The sequence below is a fragment of the Apis cerana genome, linkage group LG3 (assembly GCF_029169275.1).
Source record: "Apis cerana isolate GH-2021 linkage group LG3, AcerK_1.0, whole genome shotgun sequence".
Taxonomy (NCBI): Eukaryota; Metazoa; Arthropoda; class Insecta; order Hymenoptera; family Apidae; genus Apis; species Apis cerana.
In genome coordinates, this window is record NC_083854.1 from 10037770 (window position 1) to 10063132 (window position 25363).

The window sequence follows — 25363 nt, forward strand, 5'->3', positions numbered from 1 at the left end:
TTTTTATTCAATTTTACTTTTATTAAATTTTTATTCCTTTTTATCCATACATCATTCACTAAATTTTAATAAAACCAAATTATTTACAATGAAATAATATTTAATTTAATAGAAAGAATTATAATTCCGCATTCAAAATTAACTCTTACGATTTTAAATCCACAGAGAAAGGTTAAATAAACTAAGATTTTAGGTTAAATAAACTAAGATTAAGAATAAATTAAATTAGAGATTTAATATTAACAAGGAAAGTTACTTAGTTGCTAAGTTAAGTTACGTTAAATTAATATGCAAAAAAAAAAAATAATATTAGAAATTATTGCGCATACTATTAAGAGAAATTCTATCAAATTAAGTTCAATCTTACCGTACTTTACCAATTATTTTCTTTAATTTTCATCCTCGGAAATGGTCATTAAATATTTCTCGTGAATCACAGAATCACAGAACTTTAATTCATTCAGGAAGTTATTCTTCAACGAAACGGTCAGAATATCAAGCATTAATCTTGCAAATTTGTTATTCCAAAGAACGTGTTAATGTATATCTACAAAAGAATCTACGTGATTCGTTCAATTTCCCATATAACTCTCATTATACTCTTAATTTACCGGGATAAAATATATACATATATATATATTCGGTAAAAGTGAAGTTAATTTTATTAACTTTTCGAAAAAAAAAAATTGCAAACGACACGAATCGTGATTTTATATGTCACATCACGACCCCCGTCTTTTGTTATTTTTATTCATCGACGTTTCCCCAGTAAGTATAATCGTAGTACGCTTTATCTCGTCGTGATAATTCGAGGATTCGTCTACGGTCGTTTGTCACAGATGTGACGACATTGGTCAAGGAAACAAACGAGAAATTGTGAATTGAATCGCGGAACGATTGCTAGTATCGTTATCCGTCCTTTCTTCCTTTTATCTCAAGCTTGCAATTAAAACAGTGTTTCTCAATCCAAGAATAGGGACCGAGTCAAGAGGGTTACGAAATGATGATTTTCGATAGTTATTTCTATCTATTTATAATTGTTTATCTAGAAAATTTCATGGCCTATTATAATTTTGGCATAATATAATTTTTATGCTGAAAGAAATGGTTAAAGATTCGTTACGATTATATTAAATATTTGCTACGTCAGGTATTTCCAATATTTTATTAATATTCTCATTGGACCTTTAAAACTAAATTTCATATTGTAATCATATTGTAATTTTTAACTCATTTTTATTAACTTATTCAAACGAAAAGGACGTGAAATTGCAACTTATTATAAAAGTGAATCGTTAAAACTGTGAAAAACGAAAATGGATATTACATATTTCAATAGAATTAATATGAAAAATCATCTTTTCCTCGCCTTCTGATAATCTCAATTCAATTATATATAGATCATTGTTTTTTATTCTTTCCAATCAAATCCTTTCTTCAAGGTCATCTTTTGTGTAAATCTTATCTAACGAACTAATCAGCTCGTGACTCTTTTCTTTCGTTTCTTTAATCTTTTTTTTTTTTCCTTTTCTTTTTTCCTTTTTTATAATATAACTTTATCGCTCAACTGATATTCGTGAATTTTTGTTCCATCGTCCATTTTTCCCTTGGGTATCGGCCCTAAGAAAAAAAGGAAAGGGGACATACGCCATTTTCTTTCGCTCTATCGAGGCGATCTCGAGGAATGCATCCGGTAGAAAGAAACTATCGTGCTTTGTTGCGATAAAATTTGCACTTCCCTCTCGATCGTTCCACCCTTTTCCTTAGAACAGGCTTTTTGCTCGAACGTTTGCTTCTTTCTCTTAAAATGTGTGTGCCCTTTGTGTTTGTATGCAGGATGTTTCTCGTAAGTGGGATAAGATGTAACAGTTGAATTATCTGATAGCTTTTTATTCTCGCAATTTTAACAAATGCGCAACTGCATTCTTACTTATCTTTTTTGGTTACTTTTATTCTGCCACTTTAATTATAATTGTACATAATTGTACGTGCAGAATGAATATTTGTATAAACTGTACACTTTTTAAGAAAAACAATATATGGATAATATTTAACATTTTTTTAGAATAAAGTTCCACAAAATCTTTTCGAGAACGTTATTTTTTCAAAATAATGATGAATTTTGTTATAAATTTTGAATTAAAACAGATAAGAAGCAAGCTTTTATTTCTTAAATAAAAACGTAGCTTAATCTTTTGTACCGTCTCGAAAGTCTTAATTGTCGATGTGTCATCAATTTAATTTTTCTTGAATGAAATTTTCCTGTATATTTTACAGTTTTTCTTAAACGGTAAGAAAGACTATTTGTATTTTACTTACAATGAAAATATATATTTTTTTTTCTACCTTATTTGTACGAAGAAACGATTCGAGATCTCTCTTCCGGGGAATATCGTAATGCGTAAATCGGCGTATTATCGATTAATTCGATAGAAATCGAGATGTCTGAGAGTTTGGTAAACAGGAACGTTGTTTGACAAGTTGTATTCATCGATCATTGATCGATCATCGATAAAAATCCTTTATTGAATCGATGAATCGATATTTATTTTTAATGTGAAAATAAAAATGATTGCTATAATTTTTTAATTTATTATTATGTTATTAATATTAAATTATTTATCATTTATTCCATCATTATAATCAACTTTTTTGTTAAGAGAATAATTGAAGAAAAATTATTTATAATTTTATATAAGTTGCTTGTTCATATTCTGATATTTTTTTTTAAATTTTGTTTTCTATATATTAATTAAATTACTCAAATAGAAAGTTAAACTGTATAATTACTATCTCGTCTTTTCTATTATTTATAAAAGAAAATTTTTTTCACTATGGGGATGACAATTTATTATACTCTATTATCTATAATTTATCAAAGTTCTTTTAGTCTCTTATTATCGATATCTCTTTTTAAGAACGAGCCAAGATTGTTCTTTTAGTCTCTTATTATCGATACCTCTTTTTAAGAACCGGCCAACACCATTCTTTTCAATATTCAATATTCTCATTGCAGCGACAACGATAAGAAAATGCATATCTTGTACAAATTTCATTCGAAAAGTTCGTTCGAGACGAGAAACTAGATGACACATTTGATTATCGTTTTCGAAATTTCCGATTATCAAGCTGAAAACTTTGTTATCTTGCCACTCTTAAACTCTGTCTGAGAAGGCACAGTCAAGGAAACGCATTACCAATGAACCTTTTAGATAAATATTTCTTGTGTGCGTGTATCCGATTGTCTTTGTTTCAACAATGAGACACACGATAATTTCTCGATCTTTGAACGACCTCTTGTTTCCTTTTTTTTTTTTTTTTTTCTTTAAATTAAAATAAGAAAACGCTTATCTATGGAAAGAAAATGAGATACGTTTTGGTCGATTTGTAATTAGAACAACTTGTATCGAGACAATCAATTATTAATTGAAATAAGATAAATCTGTAATCAAGCTTTGTTCCCAGAGATGGATGCATCGTCGATTTATCTAATAATTACCACTACACATACGTGAACGTTTGTCGTACACAGGCGCATCATATACAGACAGAATTTTCCCAAGAAAAAGAACTCTGTAAATTTCCATTCGCTTTTTTTATTTGTACCTCAAATTTGACTTGGCGTGCAAAAAAGTATTGATGCAGCTCAATGTTTCACAATTTCAATACAAATTTGTTTCTCCAGCCAGTGTTGTCACTATCATTTAGAATAATTCCAGCAATGTAGTTATATATTCTTTGCGAGAAGTACAAATTTTTATCATCATACGTGTATAATAATACTGAAATATTAAAACGTCGTCACGTTTTCTTTTTGATATATAACGTACTGATTCGTACTGATTTATCGGTTAAATTGATACTCGATTAAATCATAAAAATCACATTCCAACTCTTCTTGAATTTAAAATATTCGTATAAAACAAAACTTATGTACTATAACCTATTACTACCAATCTATCCTAATCACACATTATATCGAGATATAAAATTCGCTTTTACATATATATATATAACGAAAAAACGCTCGATCGATTTCGACGAGCACGATCGGTATTATAGTTATCGTACATATCCATTTCGGGGTTCGTGTCCCTGACAGACACACGAGAGTTACTTCCTTTCATGAATAAACCATATTCCACGTTTGTAACGTTTATGCTCGATCGACAAAAGAGCCACTCCGCTCCGGTTCGGAGGAGCAACAGAGAGATAGATAGACACGAAGAACGGCGTGTGGGGCCGTTAAAACGTGGTCGTGGCTCGGAACTGTGCACCGTACACCGAAGTCCGCTGACTAAGATTTCGGCAAGACTAAATTTGACCGGGAGGGGGGGGCAGAGTCCTGAATTCTCGCGGTGTCAGAACACGAACAACGCTTACGCTCGCAATCGGTCAATGAGCGGACGTGTTAAAAAGTTGGCTCTTTCGCTAAGGTTTTTAGGATTAGCATCTGTAAAATAGTTGGATTTAGGGGCAGAGTTTAAAAAGGGGGTATTAAAATTGGAAAAATAATTGGTTAGAAATTTAGAAATAAAGTTACTTTGAGTAGATAGATTTTTATTAAAATGCTAATTACAATATTTAGTATGCATAGTTAATCCGCTTTTTATATAACCTTAGAAATTTATAATTATTCGTGACTATTGTTATTGAACGATAAATTGTCGAAATAACTTTGTTCCTAACTTCGATTAATTAAATTTTCCCCGTCAGATTTTATGGATTGATGGAACCTCGAGATTTTCCGGCTGGACAAGTTTTAAATACTTCTTAAATGGGGATAGAATAAATAATAAGAGACAAAAGTTTTTGCAGATTATAGAATTCGTTATAGGAATTTTGTTCGTTGGGACAAATACGGGAAAATACGAATGAATAGGGAGAAAGATGAATGGGAACTAAAATCGTGAAATTATTAATCTAACTAAGGACAAGGAACGGTAAAAGTTATAAATTTTCTGGTATGGACACTTTCAAGCTTCGCAATAGTGAAATTTCTGTAGAGAAATTCAAATGCGGTGGGTCTAAAGGCAAAGCTTAAATATTTCTTATATTAAATGCAACAACGAAAGACAAAGATTTCTCTAAGTTACAAATTTTAACTAATAAAATGTTCTAAAAACGAAATATGTATACATACATTTGGTAAAAAACACGGATTAGAAAATCCTTCTGGAATCGAATAAAAAAAAACTGATAAATAAAAAAAAAGATCAAGACAAATTCAAAGCGGAAAAAAGTAAGATGGGATTAAAATTTGGGGCACGGAGATATAGATATCGAGAAGGCCATTTTCTTGCCTCTCGTGTTCGTGGCATTCGTTTGCTTCCGAGGGAACGTGACAACAAGGGTCGATATAATTATCTGGCATTTCCTTGATCTCGGTACAAACGGGAATTATCTACGTGAACTTTGCATCATCGCAATGCGTGCTTCTTCTTCTTCTTCTCTCCTTCTCTTTTTCTTCGACGTGGCCGAGTAAGAAGAATTTACTACGTAGTTGTCGATATAGTTGATTTGGAGCGACGAGGAATTCCGTGAGGCTGATATCGTAGTATTTGACGATTTCGTATCACGACTCGATAGAAATGTTTGAAAATTGTCGAAGTGTATAAAGATTTTGAATAAGAAAAAAAATGTTTATCTTATTATTTCGATGATTATTTTATTTGAATTATTTGAAAATTGTATCGTGTCTCGATCGAGTAAGACACATTATGACTCGATAGATTAAATATAATTTTAATCATAGTTTTGTGGATCATTCTCGATTTAAAGATATTATAATTGCTAAAAAAAAAAATATTCTTAAATAAGAATTAGTTAGAAAAAGATTTTAATCTTCCGAGGAGAATTTTTGAAAAATAATATTAACTGTTGAGTCTCGTTCATAAAGAGTAACACGATATTAATTTTCAGTTTCGAGATTGTATTGTAAAGCAACCCACGCGAGTTTCCTCGGCTCTCGAGTTCACAGCTCGAACTATGGCCACGAATGTCTCTTTCTTCTTTTATGCTGTGTGGACTTTTGAGCCAGCTATAGACTTTAAACCCAAAGAACTTTGTCTCGACTCGTTTTGTTGACTAAATTTTTAAATAGACTGAAAGTAAATCTAAAGATAAACGTGTTTTATGTTGAATGTAAATTTGGAAAAAGAATGAATCAACGATTACAATAGTTTTCCTATTTTTGTAAGGAAACAAAGTGACTAGATAAATTGGAAACCTATTGTTTACCCTAATGTTATTCCAACACTAACAGTTTCTTGGTGATTGCTTTTAAAATTTGGATTTTTATTCCGAATCAAAAATAAAATTAACGATAATTAAGATTTTTATTTATTTTAACTCATATTTTATTTGGAAAAAATTACATAATATTTTATTTCGATATAAACGAGAGAAGTGAATCTTTATGATCTAACATCTATATGAAGAGAATAATCGCTTGTTAATTTCGATTCTGACTGCTAAAGGGTCATAATTAACCACTTAGCTTGAGGCTTAATCGACAGCATGGGTTACGTGTAATTTAATTAAATTCATACCCTGGTATGAGGGTATCATTAACAAAAACAATTCTCTGGGGGCAATTTATAATTCAATTTCAAACTAATTCAATTATTTTTGCTGCCATTATTTTGATATTAAAAATTCTAGAATACAATAAATTAATTTATTGAAAGAATATCAAAAGCATACTTTATTTACTTTATTTAAAATAAATATAAAGTCGAATACGGTAATAAAACCCATTTCTCTCTAAGAAAAACAAATTTTATGCATATACATATTTTTTTTTTGTTTCAATCAAAAATTTTCAATCAAGCAAATATTTTCAAACAACTTTTATAATTAAAAAATGCTATTCTTTTATATCTTTTAAATATACATAAAAAAAATAATCACAACTTTGAAACATTTTCAAATATCATTATCATTACCAAATAAATCCAACCTTTGTCCTTTCTCTTATAACCTAACTTTACCTAAGCTAATAATTCTTACATTCCACATCCAGTTTTCCAGCAGACCGGTTATTCATATACAGGATACCATTCATAACACTTTTCTAAATCATTTTTAAATATTCATATCATCGTACAAATAATACAAAATAATTAAATATTCCTTTAATATTTTCAATTCAAAATCTAACTTTTATTTATTTTTTTTTCCCCCTCTATTCCAACTACTACTAATAGTTTTAATCCAATAGTTTCTATATTCTATCTTGTGTATCCAGTTTTTTATCAAACATTGCTTGTTTAAGATACCACTTTAATAAATATACACATAAAGAGAATCACAAAATCTTTGAACAACTTTCGAATACGTAACTTAACCTATTTAATCGTATCCAACTTTTATCTTCCATTCCAACTCATTTTAATCCGATAATTCCTACGAGTATCGAGTTTCTCGTCAAATATCGATTATATTCACTCATCAATATCTTCCTTCGAACAAAGAAAATTATAAAATCTCTTTGAACAACTTTCGATTATCTAACCTAACCTATCCAATCAAATCCAAGCTTTGTCCTTCCTTCCTTCCATTCCAACTCATTCTAATCCAATAATTTCTACATTCCTACGTATTCAACTTCTCACGAGACACACTTATTCACGTTCAGGTGCTAGTCGCACGTGGTGACCGGAGATTGCGCTGTTGGCGAGAACATTCGATGACGACGATCACCGGCTAAAACACCGCGAGACAAAGAGATCGCGTAGCGCGCGTTACAACGCCGCGTGGCGGGACAATGGACAGACGGGCCAGATGAGCGATTCCGTGACCCCTTTAGATAAAAACCGATGATTCGAACTCGGCCATCCAAGGTGCAGCTCGTTTTACTGGAACTGATTGCACTTGTTCGACGTCACTTGCGTAACGCTCGCGATGGATAGTGGGGAAGTACTACGGTTGTTTCGTAGGAAATCGTGGCTGGTCGGGAAATAACAGCTGTGGGATGGTGTTACGCGTTTTATGATGGAGGATGCAGCGGCCGCTCGAGCCGTGAGCATTTATTTTTGAGGTTGAGCGAGTTAACGGTTTTGCAATCGCTGGACGTTGTAGCTTGATGTTTTTTTAGTTGATTGGAATTGTTCGTTAAAGTTTCTTCGATATGTAGGTGTGATTGAACGTTGATTGGAATTATTTGTAGATTCTAGATTGATATTTTTTAATTTTTTTTTAGGTTAGGTTAATTTGGAATTTTTTTAATCGTCGAAACTTGATATGGTTTTTTTATGCTTGAGTTTTTTTTTCTTGTACTTATAGATAGAACATTGATTGGAATTGTTTGTTAAAAATTTCTTAGATATATAGATCGATGTTTTTTAATGTTTACTTTGGACTTTCTTTGATTATAGTTTGAATATATTCTTTTGATTGTAAGATTGGAATAGTTTGACGTTTTTTGATAGTTGTATGATGATTAGAATTATTTTCGCTTTTAAATTTTTGAAATGTTGTATTTCGTTACATTATTTTATATTTTCAATTGAAAAAAAGTATGAATGACAAATAAAAAAGAAAGAATAATTTAATATAGCAAAAAAGTGATTTTCAAAGAAATTTCCACGTATTTATGCTTGACCTTGCTATTGCACCAACGATTTGATATCAATGTTGCAGATATTGATGATAATTTATTTCAAAAGATTTTAGATTAATATCTTTGTAGCTCATAAAATTTTTTTTTTATAATTCTTCATCTAATCTTTTAATTTTCATATCGATTTGCGACTATCATTAATATATTAATTTTATTTCGAATTGTTTTGGTAGCAACAACTTCAATTTGATATATCTTCGAAGTGGTTTATCTAATCATTCCAGTAATCTTCAATGTATCTTTTGATAATCTTTGCGTCCGTTCCGAACAAATATTACCAATATTATATTACAAATATTATATTAGAATCGATAATAACTTATTATATTTTTAGAAATGAAAAATTTTAGAAATGATCACATATTTGATATTTGATCCATGTTTGAAATCATTTTCAATGTTTCAGTCCTTTGCTGATTTAAATAAAAAAAATTATAATAACATTTTCTTTTTATCGTTTTCAAAATCTGTAAAAAATATCGAGGTATTTTTTTTTTTTATAATTAAAAATTATAAATAATCCTTCGAAAGAAAACTCGAAATGCTATCTAATTTCTTAATAAATATTTCTCATATTGTAAACGTATCGTGCATAATGAATATTAACGTGTTATTGTCGCACGAGATGTTATTCATATTTGAAATTGATTGAAGTTATGCTTTCGTAACTGATGATGGTCGCAATATTGATTGCATTTACAATTACAATATTTAACGCATACTGATTTACATTATATCACAACAAATTATATTTATCAAACTTGAAATGAATAACAATAGCGATACATCGTGTCCTTCTGGTTGAGCGAAAAAATTAAAAGACTCATTGCATTGATTCATTGGCATAAGCTAAAACTGAAAGTTCACGTATTGTATCTTAAAGATAAGCTCGAAGACAAAGGATATTCGATATACAAGCATCCTTATCGGTAATCGATTTTATATATTTCCAGTATCTGTAGAAAATGAAAATACAGTTATTATTATTATTATTTAAATGTCATATTATCAGTGAAAATTCTGCAATAACATCTCAATGAATCATTAACGAGTCGTAAAATCGTGGATAAAATTTACGACGATCATTCAACGTGTCAAATAAAATTTCTTAATATGTCCCCATTTTTGGTTTCTTTTTAGTATTAGTATTTGTTTGTAATTGAAAAAAAAAATAACAATCGTAAATTATTTTCGACAATACATACACCCATACTTTTATCACACGTGCATACATCGCGATACTTGAACGGTTTATTAGCACAAAATGATGAACGTGGAACGCGATGCTAAGTGGTAACACGAAGTGACACCAAAGCGAAGTGGTATGAGTTATCTCGTGGAAAAAGGAGCTGTCATTGGTACTTACGGTTGTCGAAGGATGAACTGAATCATCAGCCCGTAATTTTTGCACGATGCCTGTTTCCTTTTTCATTCCCGAATTGAACGAGGATCGTTGAAAAGAATATGTGACAAATCAAAATACCTAAATTCAACCTAAATATATTGCATCGATCAAAATTGATGATCTATTTTTAATTTTCGAGATCAAATAATACGATTATTTGAAAATATTAATTATTATTTCTTGCAAAGGAACATCTCGATATTCGATTTTTGTTTTAATAATAATTTCAAAAATAATATTGACTTTTCGTTATTTTTAAACATAGAATTTAGATTACTTTTACAAATATTCCCATTCAGTCACCGCATAACGTTAAAACGAAAAATAAATTTTTCTTCAAACTAATTCGTTCTGCTTACTTACACTTCTAAAAATAGCATCTCTTTCCAAAGAGATGGAAGAAAAAAACAGGGAAACATGCAAAAGATTCCGGTAACGTCTCAACAGAGATTCAAATCTTTGGTGTTCGGTACCAAAAATCATTCTACTGATAGAATATAAGTCACACCAACGTCACCATATGAAAACAGACACTGCGTCCGCCGAGCAAAAATAACCCGAGAAGCCTTCCTCGTGTGACGTAACGCTTGTTTTTCTAACGCCTGCCGGTATAACTCATCATAATGATCAGACGTCTTCTGTGATGCAAATCTTTATCGATGGATCTAAGGTTAAACTTATTTCCATCGTTTTGAACTTTCCGTCATTCAAGTCCTCTCTTTTTTTCCTTTTCTTTTCTTTTCTTTTTTTTTTCTCTCTTTCGCCATTCTAAATTGAACAACGAACGAAATATTTACGATGAAATACCCTGTTTACACGAATAACATCTCGAAGGAGAAATAGTTCATAGAACTATTGAGTTTACGCATGCGCTGTATGGAAGTTCGGTGATTCAATATGGCGAAGATTAGGTACATTTTTTTTTCTTGTTTTCAAAATTTATTTGACGAGATATTATAAATATTTTTAAAGAATCGTTTATCTCTTTCTAGTATAAACAAAGTAGTAAGTTGAAATGGAAATACATATTATGGTTAACGGAGTCACTAATTTTTGGAATTTCAAGCATAAAATAAATATACAAAATATCAAACACGAAAAGTATATATCGCCGATGGAATATAAATCCTTCGAATCGCTCGATAAGAGCAAAATTAACGTTATTTTCCCAATCTGTAAAAATCTTAGAGAAATGTTTACATCTCGCCAAACAACTCTAAAATTCACGGGAAATCGTAAACAAACTTGCAAAGAACCGCCTAAACGGCGAGATAAACGCTGAGATAAACCCTCTTAAACCAGGGAATCTTCAAAGAATGACCTGGATCGGCTCAAAGAAGACCAAATGTCCCGACCGTAAATTCTCGTCAACAGCGCATGACTAACAAAGGATTCTTGCCCTATCAAATCTGTACATAAATAACGTGACTAATGAAAAAAGATTAAAAATGCTCGCATTTAGATAAGGGGCGGCGCATTGTCAAAGTGACGTTCAGGGGTTGACCAATTGCGTGTGAGTCAGTGAAAAAAAATTGGAACGTGAGTTATTCCTGCGTGGATACATTTCGCAAGATCCGGGTACGTCCGGGAGTGATAATTTGTCACTGACGTCACTAAAGCCTCCACGAGGAAAGATTGGGAAAGGTTCGTTGCGTCTGACGTCAACCGTAATCGCTTCGATTTCTGAAATTACAACTCTCTCGATACCAAACGATGACGAGGATCGAAAAGAATTCGTACACTGGAATTTAGATAATAAAACGAAATTTTAATCTATAACAAGCGATCGGTAATATTGATTGAAATATAAATATTGTTTTATAATTGTTTTTTTTATCATTCTCTTAGACGTATTAGAATGCAATAATTGTAATGTTTAAGATAGGGTGATGAATTGGCGTGTGATTCGATGAAAGGAGAGACGGTAGTTCGATCTAGTGATCCCTAGATTGTCCAATATCTGGTAAATTTCCTCGTCTCTTTTGAAAATTGATAACTTACGAACGCTCAAATACTTCCTGATCTATTTCGCAGACATTCGTTCTTATTTCTCTCGAGAATCTCCTCAAACTTTTGACATCATAATAATTCTAATCCTAAAAGAAAAAAATTAGCTTAACGCTTCTTCGAGTTTTTTTCAACGCGCTCGATCGTTATGCTAAATCCTATTGATCAAAAAGGAGGGGAGAAAAAAGAAAAAAGGCGAAGGTTAGCATTCCAGGGTTAAGCTCGACATTGAGTGACACATATCTAACGAGATTACAGGTAGAGTCTCGTCGAGCTTCTGTCGTTGTTCCATCCTGTTCTCGAGAACAAACTCGTTTTCCTTCTCCCCTCCCATTCATGGCTGAACGAAAAAAAAAAAAAAAGGAAAGACAAGAAAACCGGAGAGAATTTTGATCGAGAAAAAGGAAAATTTTCCACGAGACGTATTGACTTGTTAATAATCATTCCATTCCCTTCGCGAGATTCACTCTTCCCATTCATCTTTTCCTCTCGCAGGAAAAGGATCTCGCGAAATTATCTCGATTTTATTTCGCGATTCCTCGAATTTTCTTGGCCGATCGTTAACGGGAACCGATAAGAGAGGATCATCATCGTTGTTCCTTTTTCTCCTTCTTTTCCAACCGATGAAACACATTAAGCAGCTCGTCGGTGCTAAGATTGGCCCTCGAGTGAATTTTGCGTGTCCCGTTACGCGAACCGAATCTCGTCGCATTCTTGGATCGAGGTCATGGCTCCGCAAACGTGGCGTAGTCAGTTCCTCCAGTTCTCGGTTTGCATCGCGGCTACGATTTCCCAAACCGGTGAATGGAACACCGACTAGACAATGAAGCCTTTCCTACGACGATTCGCTTCGTAGTCCCTCCTGTATAACTTCTATATAAGTGGCGTTAATTTCGCGTTGGTCTCGATGCAAGGGAAAGGAAAAGAAAAGAAAAAAGGAAGGGAAAAAAAAAAGAAAAAGAAAGGAAATGGCGAAAAAATCGCTTTTGTATTCGTGTCTCGCGGTAGACGCCGTTCACAGCTCTCGCGTTTTCTCCTTTTCTTCTTTATTTCGGGGAAAAAGTCGATTACGTGCTTCTGGTTAATTGTGGAGAGGGGGGAGAGGAATCAAGATGGCGGATCGGTTGAGTCGACGGTTCGTCGAAACGCGTTTACGCGTTTCTTCCATGTACTTTTAAAGATATTTTTTTTAAAGAAAAAGTGAATTTTCTTGGTGCGGTTGGTTAATTGAGATTAATGCATTAATTAACGTATTGACGTATTGATTTGATGGTAAAAAACGTCGTGTCGTATAGTGCGATATAACTGCATCGTCTTACTTCACTTAGAGAAAATTTCGACGAATCTTTTCTCAATCGTCTACGACGATTCTTTTTTTTCCTTTTCCTTTTTCCACGTGACAATTCAAAAATTCAATCACAAAGGAACGGGGATTCGAGTGGACACTACTACGTTCACGGTTGTCGAGAAACAGGTGTACACCAGTTTCGCGTTGACCTTTCGTGATTGCAACTAAGGTGTCCGCGCAGGTGTTCAAACTATGCTCGATTATGAATAACAACCGTGTCTTAATGTAACAATGGCGACACGAGCCGGTCGCACCTACGAGCTCCGCTCATTTCTCTCTTCTCAACAGCGCGAATTCCTCTTCTGTAATGATAATTGATTAAAAAAAAATTTGAATCAATTGTAATATATATATATATATTTTCAATTTCACATAATAAAGGAATAATATGTACAACAAAGATCTCTAAATTTAATTCAATTTAATTTCGCGCGAATTTTTTACTTTCTCGCCTGGCCCTAATAAAAATTTCCACAGACCACGACCGAAGAAAATGCCTGGTGGAAGTCGCCTACGTTCGAGAAAACGCGTGGGATCTCTGATGAATCGTGCGTCGAATAAATATTCTTAGATTGCTGCTTGGTCCGGCCAACTCGTCCGTGAATCATTTCAATCATTCAGATAAATTCTGAAAATTGTGAACCACCTTTCCTTGTTTCGAATTTTTATTGATAATCGACGTTTATCGGGGGTTTAATTGGTGATTTATCGCGCTTTAGGTACGATATCGACAGCTCAGCTGTCGAGGAATGTCGAGATTACAACTTACTACGAATAGATTTAATTTATTGCTGTACAGATACGGAAACTTTGAGTTGAACTCTTATTGCTGTGTATAGATTATCGCGTACGGAATATATTTATGAAATTCTTTATATACAGATACAATGAAAATACATTTTCTATTGGAAAATGACGCTTTGCACATCGGCAATTCATCGAAGAATATCAATCGTCCTCTCCGCACATTCTCATAGCAATTTTACGTTTCTAATTTTAAAGAAAATCACTTTATTCTCTCTGCCCCTTAAACAGCATTTTATAATAACCATCTTTTATAATAAATAAATAAATAAAACCACTTTGATCGAGCAACATTCTCGCACGAAATAAATCTAATATATAACCTCACTTCTCAAACTCGCGTAGAAGCAACGCCATCTGTACACCGTGTCCTCTTAACACAAATCTCGTTCGTAGAAATTACCATATTCAGCACGTGGAAATGGATACGGGAAAAACCAACGTATAAGGTCTCTTTCACGAATAGGAATAATCGAATAATCCTCAAAGGGGAGAGGAGGGGGATATGGCTTTATTCGTCCGAGTCGCGTTTACAGTTATCATTGTTCGGACGGAATGCGGCTTCCCTTTCCTGTTTTCGTTCAAGCCGTTCAAAATACACTTGCAAACCCGGAAAGACCTTGACCACCGTATATTGGTCTCGTCGATCTCGCGTTCCATCGCGATTAACAACCGCGCGTCGAAAATGGTATCGAACGTGCACACACGAGAGATCGCCAAGGAAAAAATTTAACGCGTACGTACGAAACGCGGACGCATGCGCACGTGCGCATTCGAGACGTTTTGTTGATCGATTAAGAATTTTATGGCTCGATAAAACGATACGAGGCGAAATATCTGGCGAGACTCGGCGGATTGCAGAATTTCAGGGGCAACGACAATCGCCGGGTCCTGCGATCGCCTCGTCTTTGCTGTTGACAATTATTCCCTAATATTTTTTTTGATCGATTTCATAGACGAGTGTATTTTTTTTTTTGTGGAAAAGAATATTTTTGTTGAAAGAAATTATTTTGATCGTACGTTGAGCGCGTCGTTTTTTTGTTCACGATTTATTTTATAACAAAACTGTGAACTTTTCTTTGATTTCGTAGAAAAATTGTAAAAGGAATAATTTTACTTGTGACTCATCAATCGTATGTTAAATATATTTATGGGAGAGAGTATATTTCAAAAAGTATGTTTAAATGTGGGTGTGTTCGAATTTTGTATTATTTAGGGAACATTGCTCGGACAATTTTATAAAATTTTGAACGTCGATCGTTGTATTACACCTCTCCATTATACATTTTCGTTCGCTGCGTCGGAAGTCGTCGCGACTTCATTTGCAAAGCATCAAACTGCTTTTTATATAATATCTGTACTAAATACTTTTTTGATTATTTGAAACGTGTCTCGTTTGTATTTTTTTCCCTATGACGTCAGTTAAATGTGATTGCATGTCATTTAAAGGTCATCAAGCATTTGTTGAAAATGTCATCATGTAAAAAAATATTATAAATTCATAGCATGCTTTTACCCATGGCATTTGGGTAAAATTTTTTCTTTTTTTTTTCTTTTTTTTTCGAGCTAATCGTCAACTTCGTAAAATCATGGATGATCATTATAAATTCTTAATAATCGATTATATACTTTCGCATATTTTGAACAGTGTGAACGTTCGAATTTTCTCGAAAAGATAAATGGATATATAGCTGGATAATGGATGCTAGTATGATGACGTAAACAATTCATTCGAACTGTTTCTCCGTGAAACCTAACAATTATCTCTAATATAATTGAACCTCGATTACATCTGATGTGTTTCGCGTATGCAAGTAATCGTTGATGTAACTCTAGTTTCGTGACGTAACAGCTGCTTGAAAATGGCAATTTTTATTAATATAATGACACTTTGCTACATTGATCATGTAGTTGGATAATAACTCTTTCAATGATTCATAGATTTCTTCGTTTCTATCTTACGATCAATCGAGTTTTCCGCGAATATTTACACGTTTTTAAACAAATTACTTCGCCCTAAGCGAATCCACCAGCAATCGAGCGGATTCTGGAATAAAATGATCGATACGTGCACAGATTCTTCGAGAATATTTAGTAAATTTTAAAATTTTAAAATTTCAAATTTTCAGAAAGAACTAATTAAATATTCCGACTTCCAAAATATCCGACTAGATCGGATTGTTAAATTACAAGTTCTCGAATTTATCAAAAAGCATTAAAAAATTTTTGAATGTTTGAAATTAAAAAAACCCTCTATCTATCCCACGCTCGTTCCATTTTCAATTTTACGCGATCGATCGCGATATCCTCTTTAATTCGAATCTCTCTCCCTTCCCCAATCCCACTCGCCATTCATCGAGCATTACACAGCCGCACGATGAAAAATTCCACGGCACGGTAACGAATTGCGAACACTAACGAATAACAGAATTCAACGAAATCCGTCCAAAAGCCCATCCAATGGTGTTTTTATATTTATATATATTTTTTTTTTACGAGTTACACAAGCGAATTTCGTGTTGGCCAACAAAAATCAACGTTGGTTGCGACACGCGCTCGCATTCGAGCGTTGGTCGTGCTGCTCGCGAAACTCTTCACCGATTCGGCGTCCAAGAGAGTGCGCTATACCTTGTGAAATGAAGCGAATGCACTTTCACCCGGCATCGCGTTTCGCAACGTTCCACAGCCGCAAACCACCGTTGGTCCTCCTCGACCCGAGTAATTCTCTCGAGAACGTTCGACATTTCGATTACGATTCTTCCTCTCTTAAACCGCGTCGATTAACCGTGTCGTTGCGGAATCAAAGGAAAGGAAAGGAAAGGAAAAAAGACGATAGAGGAAGGAAAGCGAGGAAGTGGAAGTGTGCGTGAAGGAAAGAATTTGAATGCTGAATTTTAGACGAAGGAAATATCTTGAAATTAACGTTAATTCGGTGTTATACTTTTTTATTTTTTTTTTTTTGCAAAGTTTTTAAACAACGTCAAATATCTCCGGTTTAATTACACGATGGCATCACACGTTTTCTCTTTGATGTCATAATCGCACAATGGTATTAACGCGCGTTTTTAATTTAATGAAGGAAATGGAACGATGGAATAGTCGTTTAGACAGGGGAATATCCGTATACAATAGAGCATTTCAATAATGAAAGTTTCAATTATTCAAAAGTACGAAGAATTCGTTAGGAAAAAAAAAAAATTTAAAAACTTCGGTAATCACGACTCTTTTAAAATTACCTTCGAAACATAACCGAAACACTCGCGAGGATCGAACAAATTTGACGCGCCCACTTTCTTCACGTCCAAAGAACTAACAAAATTTCCGTTTCACCGAAACCACGTTCCGCGTTTGATTAATTCTCGTTTGAATCGTGGCGTCACGAGATTTCTGCTTCTAACAATCGTTATCTAACAATCGTTACGCAATTCGGTTTTTAAAACCGATATCCACATGCCTATATACACTCACTGCCTCGAAAATTTACATGTAAATTTTATATGTCTTCTATAAAAAGAAGAAAAAAAAAGAAAAAAGGAAGGAAGAAAAGAATTCCAAGTAGATGCGTTAATTTAAGTTTAATCTTAAATTACACGAATTATATATTAAATGTAAGATAAAATTTGAAATAAAATTATTGTCCAGATAAAAACCTAATATTACCTCTCTTAGTGCAAACTTTCACCCATTTTCTTATTATTCGTTCAAGCCAAATTTTCGTTCAAACATCCAGCACAAATACCAGCCATGCACCTTGCCTGCCGTTCCCATTGCGCATATGAAAATCGTCGTTGTCGTCGAATCATTGACGCAAGAATTCGGTAAGAGTGACTACTTCGATAGGGTGTCTGACCTTTCGAGAATCGTCGTGTTTCAAGGGACCAAAAGTGGAAAAACCGCGACGAATGGGAAAAGATACGCTCGCCTACATCATCGCCGTATCCCGTTTCGGATAAACGGATAGGAATAAGCCTGACGGGGAGGGGAAAAATGCCTGAGCCGAGAGTGGCAGTGGAGGGGAGAGAAATTTGAAAGTGGTCGGTGAAAGTGCGCTCTCGAGTGCAGCGCACGTGGCTCACAGGCGTAGAGCATGCCGACCTCGAGCGTACTTCCTCTTCCAACCTCCTTTCTCACTCTCTCTCTCTGCCTTTCCCCCCTCTTCTCAGTTTTTCATGGATTTCCTCCTTTCCACCGCCGTTTCATCTCTTCCTTCGTGTCTGCCTCTCCCCCCCTTCCCCCGCTTAATCGCCCCCCCTGCGTGTGACCTTTGAACGTTCTTCCGTCCTCTCGCTGGCCTTTAAGCCGAGCCACACGAAGGTGAAAGAGTTCAAGCGGAAAAAAGGCCGACCGTCGGCTATCCTGTATCGACTTTCGATAAACGAAAAGAGTAATCGTTTTCAGCACGGTTCGTTCTGTTCGACTTGTTTCGTGAGATATTTGCCCACTGCTCGAACTTTTAATTATTATTATGAATACGTTTTTGTTATATATCGGATACAGGTTATATCGTCGTTATGTCAAGTTTCTTGCAAACGAATCGAAGATTTAACTCGAAGAAAAGAAAGGATTGTGAAAATTTTCGAGAAAATCGAATGGTGGTTATATTTTTTTGATGAGAACGTAATATGTTTTGTAATATCGGTTATCGATATCTCGTGTCAATTTTCTTGCAAACGAATCGAAAATTTACCTTTTAGTATATCGGATACAGGTTATGTCGGTGTCTCGTGTCAACTGCAAACGAATCGAGGATTTACTTGAGAAAGGATGCGAAGGATTGCGAAAACTTTCGAGAAAATCGAATGGTGGTTATATTTTCGACGGCAATTTTTGTAATTTGTCGGATTTAGGTTATGTCGGTGTCTCGTGTCAATTTTCTTGCGAGCGAATCGAAGATTTACGTTTTAATATGTCGGATACAGGTTATGTCGGTTATGTCTCGCGTCAATTGCAATCGAATCGAAGATTTATTTAAGAAAGGATGCGAAGGATTGCGAAAACTTTCGAATGGTGGTTATATTTTCGATGAGTTTGGTTATTCGTGATGTCGAGTGCATATCCACGAAATGAATATTCGCGAGGACACGTTCGCGTGATTGGGCAACGATCGATGGCACGCACGCTCGTTTGTCGCCACAATCGCGAACGCGAACGTGAAAAAAGAATTTTCATTGATGTAGCGATATTACTTTGACGTTCGCGATTGTTTGCTCTGGCGCGTCTTTACACAACCGATAGATTCATCGATAAATATTTTCGACTTTAGAATTCCAAGCTTGTCAGCTTTAACATGCATTATTATTAAAAAACCCGTTGACGAGAGACAGTCGACGAGAGCTGCGATTTAACATTGATTATGCTATTTCATATTTCAGAGAGATAAGAGATTCGTAATGATGTAATCCGTATTTAAAATATAAGATCCCTGAATGGCGCAACATCATCGTTGTAAAATCACTAACAAAGCGAATATCAATATATAACATAATTTCGCGCGAGTGACGATTATCAAATCCTCTCAAGTCCGTTCCATTATCGATGCAACAGGTATCGGTTAATATTTCATCTTCGTTATTAACTTAAGTAATACTCGAAAGAGATTGAATAAAGAGTCTAAATCCACAATATCGTATTTTTCGATATCAAAATCTCTGAAAAGATATCCTCGTCCTAACATTATTTAATGTTAACGAATATTAACGATGGTTAATCACCGTTAAAGATGTTATAATAATTGAAAGGAGGAACTCGAGAAGATTTTCTTCCCTTTCCTCTTTCTGTTCCGCTTTCCTAATGTTTAATCGGTGTCAGCCTTGTCGGCCTTGAACGCCCCTCTCTCTGTACATATAATATACAATACACATACGCGTTACACGTTCCACGCCGCGTGAAAACATGTGGCAGGAGGGAAGGGGCTTTTATCGGACGTTAAGGTCTTTCGCAATTACACGGAATCGTAAATCGGCGCATGGATACGGAATGGTAGTTGTGGTCCCAGAACCGTGTCGCGACGCTCGATCGAATGGTTGACGGGGGCCGATCTTTGATTAATCGATCGTCACATATATACGTATATATATATATGCATACATAATTTAAATATATATATATCGTTCGAACGAGATTTTGGATACGCGTGAAATTTCACCTCCTGTTCCATGTACTTTTCACATATCGTATTTTTATCCGTTCGTTTTCGCATTTTGGAAAAAATCGATCTCGAGATCTGGTATATTCGATTACGATTAAATTTTAATCAACAGCGTGATCATCGCGATGGACGAGTCGAGAACGTGAAGCGTGGTGTGGAGACCGGTATGGATTGGTTTTATTCATTTTTTTTTTTTGTATTATATTACAGGATTATCGGTGTAAATGTAAGTGTGGGATAAGAATCGTATAAGGAGCGAATTGGAACGGATAATCGCGTCGTTGGATATGATTCCGCAAAAATTTCTGACCTAGCGAGGAGTGACCTTTTGAACTGAAGTTGTCGCCGCCTCCGGTCGAACGATGAATCTCCAACTCGATCGATTTGTTTTACTTTCGTGAATACTGCGCAGAAAATAAACATACGTATCGAGGCGCGTATATATTCGCTGCGAAAGATCGGATAGATTTTTTTCTTCTTTTCCCCGAAGAAAGAACGAAGGAATCTTTTAACCTTAATAATATCTGTGAACAAGTAACCCCGGATCTCTGACCCATGATTAATTACAAAAGGAACAAGAGGAAAAGGAAACAAAGGATAGACGAAGATCGGCAGATGCTGCTTCTGCTGCTGCAACCTTGGGAAATATTTATTGTGTTACATCATAACATTCTCTCTACGCGCGCGGTCTAACACATCTGTCTATTTTCCGCGTCACGCTTTTGCTTCGCTCCTCGATAGATTAGAAGCGAGGAAGTCAATTTCTTATTCTTCAAAATTGAACAAACCTCGAACGTTGCAATATAGATAGAGATCCTGAAATTGCACGCGAATTTTATTTTTTCAATAGGCCTTTTGCAATTGCAGCACGGGCAGCGCTGCAAAATTCGGCATTATTTTTGATTTTCTTGAACTTTCAACCGCGCGTAATTCGAACACCGATCGGGGACAGTGATGGGCAAAATTTAACGATTAAATTTTACGAATAAGTTATTTCGATAATTTATTTCGCTCGAAACGTAATAATAATAAAAGCAGATAATCGTATTGTCAACAAACGGTCGAAGTTACATGAAAAGCGAATCAATTATAGTAGCTGTATATATAATAAATGCTCAATTCAAGTTTATTCGAATTCTTAGTTAACCAGTCACTCTTTCATCACGGTAATTAATTCTGCGCGAGGATGATTACAAGACGATCGTTTTCTATGACCAATCTCACCTCTGCAAATTGAATATTTCAATGAATTTGCCAATCCCGTGCTTCCAGCGACTAGGAAGAAGTCATTCGTCCAACATCGAGCAAAAGATAAAGTGCGTGCTAATTCGCGTAATAAACTTGGATGAATTATTATATTCAAGCCCTATATAAATATAAAAAAGCTAGTACGAGATATTAGACTTCAACGCCTCCCAAAAGATGTTTTTCCCAACGAGATTCCCAAATTCTCAAAGTTTCGTTCCTCCAATCTCGGGGGCGTTGAAAATCCTCCAAAAAAAAACAAAAAAAAAAAAAGAAAAAAAATCTACCAAACGCACAAAACTGGTGCCCTCCCCCGCACGGAAGACAGACCGTTTGGATCGTGCCTAAAAGGCTGTGCAGTCGATTCCCAGCACGCGTGCACGAAAAAGGGGTTCCATTCACGAGGAGGTCCGAAAAACGACGGGTTAATGAACAGCGTCTGGCCGATAAAGAATGAGAGAAAAAAATAGAGAGAAAGAGAGAAGAAATGGTTTTCGACTAGCACGTCGTAGATAAACCTCGAAAAAGCGTCTGGCAGCTGCGTTTACAGACGTAAATATATACGTATTTTAACAGCTGAGAGTAGGTGGGACGCCAAAGAGCCAAGCTTCTGACGTGCATATAACATTCTATCTCTCTCTCTCTTCTTTTTCCCCCTTTCTTCATTTCGATTTCGTCTGTTAACGTTCGTTCCATCGATTCTGGGGAACCCTAGGGTCTCGACAGCTTGTAATTCAGACGTTGTTACGTCGTCCGCTTCGTAATTGAACTGACTCGAAATCGAATTATAACGGTAATGTCTGTATGTTGTGCGCGAGGAACAAAGAGAGGGAACAAAAGAGAGAGAGAGAGAAAATTGTCCCGAGTTGGGACACCGACGACGTGCGTGACATTCGTTACGTCGGTGTATTATATTTACACGTCGAATTCACCGACGCGTGATTCCTATCTCGGTCACCGGTCGGGGGATCAAAATTATATAACAAGCCGATGGAGAATCAGGGTCCCATTTCGAGCCGGCAACGGCGATATCCAACCTCGAAAAGATAACGAGTCTTAAACCGTGACCCATCATACGGTAGTTGCATTTAGAGGTATCCTTTGCCCACCTGAAAGAAATGATAATGATAAAAGTAATTAAAATTACGTATCAGTATATAGATAAATAAAAGTATCGATCGATGATTTTTTCGATGAATCGAAAAAATTGATTTGAAGAACGAAAAGTTGTTCCATTTAACTTGGAAGGTGTTAAATATATTCCTATTCAAATATCTCTCTCTCTCTCTCTGTCCCAGCAATTGACGAGGACAGCCAACATGGCCGCCCACCCGATTCTCCATCTAACCTTAAAAATCCACCGATTCTAACTTCTCCACCAACAGCTCGCATCCATGTTACGATATCCTCCCGTGGGCGTCTTTCCTCTTTGCATCTCCTCCTCTTATCCTCGAATTATCGTCTAATATTATTTCTCCAACTCTCCTGTTCGCACACGTATATATCTCCCCGGAACGGAATCCTACGAGGCCTGTGTGCCAAGTGGATCCTGTTTCCGTGCTCGTTGCGGCCTCTATATCAGCCGGTTCGATGCAATTATGAGCGCGCGCACCGGCTGGGGGAGGGGAGAGGCGAATAAATTCGAAATACCCACGGTTGTGAACGGTTTTTCGAATGGGAGGGGGGGAGAGCGGGAGAAGGCTTGCGAGCTCGGCCGACCAGAGGCCACGATAATGCGAATATAATGACGACGTTGCCACGGGTAAATAGATCCGCCGCCTCGGTTCCGATAGTTTTCTGCGCGCGAGTCCAAGTTCAACGTTTCCGGATACGCTGCTCTTCCTTTCTTCCTTTTGCAAGGCGGACGCGCAGTTTCGCCGGTGCGGAATTTTCAAGCCGTTTTTCTTTTTTTTTCTAAGCATTTACACCGCTCCTCTCTTGCCTCCTTTCTCGTTGTGAATCTTTTCGCAGTCGATTGGTGGATCTGGTTGTCGGCGTAGGATTGGATTATGGCGGTAGGAGGGAATGATATTTTTCCTAAGTAAGCTTATGGAATTGGAAAGAGAAGTGGATAAAAGATGATCGATCCGGAATTAATCCGGATGCGTTTAAAAAAATTTCTCTTTCTTTGAAGTTGATTTCACCTCAGAAATTAGATTCCTCGTTGAATTAAAAATTGTGGAGAATAGTAGTGCGCCCGTGTAAGAATTTCTCGTTCACTGCTCCCTCTGGCAAGCGAACGGGGGAACTAAAAACATTCTCAGGCCAGGAAGGCATCGTTAAACGAGTATCTGGTATAACAGTACCGGGTATTTTTCAAACTGATATATTTCTTCAGGAGGAAAAAGAAATCGCCACCGGCTCGTTCCGCCGATCTCATTTTCCTACTCGTGATCGGGGTAACGTACCGTTCGCTTATAAATTACAATGTTTAAATACCAATTAATTATCAGAATTTTCTTTTTTGGATGTTAATTAGAATGTGTTAATTAGAATTCGTTTGATCTATACGCTCCATTTAACCATCAATCGCCATATTTTATTCCGATTGGTGATTGTTCCAAAGGAAGTTTCGAAGTGATTGTGCTCGATCTCCGCCATCTTTGTCGCTCTTTTTCTACTCATGAACCACTCGACGAGGAATTTTCTCAATTAAAATCATTGTATATATTTTCTCGCGGTATTCTTATCGATAATTTCCTTCTTATCGACTTCTTACCTTTCTCTTCTTTAAATCGGATTAAATTTTCTCTCTTTCACAATCCTAAATTAAATAATAATCTGTATTCGCAACAATGGCTCGTATACGTTCCCCTCGATTCTTTAAATTTCCCTGTGGTAATATTATTACAATTGTGCAAGAACGCTTTGGTAATCCTCCAACCCGGATAATTATCCGGTCTTTGTTTTATTCCGTTTTAAAGAGATATAATTATTTCATAAATAATAACGTAACGATGAATATTCAAAATGAATTCAACATGCGCTTCCCTTTTTTTTTTATGAATTATCCGAACAAATTCCACCTCTCTCGAGAGAGGTTTTTAAAAAAGTAAGACACACTCTTCAAAAATTCTCCTCCTCCTTCTCCGTTTTTTCCTTCTCTTCTCGAAGAACGACGTCCAGAACCCGATCCTCGGGAGAAAGATTGAAAATTTCGAAGGACAGCAGGGAGGGGAGGGGAGGCCTCTTTGGATCAACCGTGGCGCATAATCTCGTTGCGGTGATTACTTCCTCTTAATTACTCGGCTCGCGAGTAACAGCATTCCCGCGCAAGGAGCCGAACAGCCCCGGGAGACACATGTTATTCATGCGCGGGTTGCGTCAGCCTGCATTCGCAATTTTATTCCCCTTTTATTCCCTCCTCCTTTCCCTACTCGACACGACTCGACTCCTCCTCCATCCACCAGAACCGTTCAACGCCATTCCTTCCAACTCGGAATCGCGGGCAACATCGTTTCTCCGCATCCTCTTTATGACTCTTTCAGCGTGGAGAACGGATTTTTCGAGAACCGGATAATATCGCCGATCGCAAATTCGAACCCGTTTCATTTTCCCGCCTTTTTCAACGAGTTCACTGATTCGTGCAAATAGAAATGAATAATAAAGGGGATAGGCGATTTTTTTCCAGTTTTTCTAGGACAAACCGTCGAATCGAAAGTTTGAGTTGGATTGCTTTCTTTTCGAAAGAAAAATTTGTTCGATCGATTTCGTTTCGAGAAACTTTACCAAATGCGACTAAATTTACTAAATCCGTTAAAATCGATCACGGATATTCGTAAG

General features: G+C 35.6%; 1 protein-coding gene and 2 long non-coding RNA genes across 3 annotated transcripts in view; 1 reads left to right on the forward strand and 2 right to left on the reverse strand.

Annotated features, from left to right (window-relative positions):
- Positions 1-25363, forward strand: part of LOC107998121 (zinc finger protein 395) — an 88331-nt gene that overhangs the window by 13780 nt on the left and 49188 nt on the right. The window lies entirely within an intron of this gene.
- On the reverse strand, positions 9353-10754 carry LOC133665816 (uncharacterized). Its single transcript, XR_009829191.1, has 3 exons — positions 10392-10754; positions 9990-10117; positions 9353-9579 (listed from the first exon to the last, which is right to left on the reverse strand). It is a non-coding gene; the product is annotated as an uncharacterized LOC133665816 (long non-coding RNA).
- On the reverse strand, positions 20961-23143 carry LOC133665815 (uncharacterized). The gene is made up of 2 exons (XR_009829190.1): positions 22929-23143; positions 20961-22689 (listed from the first exon to the last, which is right to left on the reverse strand). It is a non-coding gene; the product is annotated as an uncharacterized LOC133665815 (long non-coding RNA).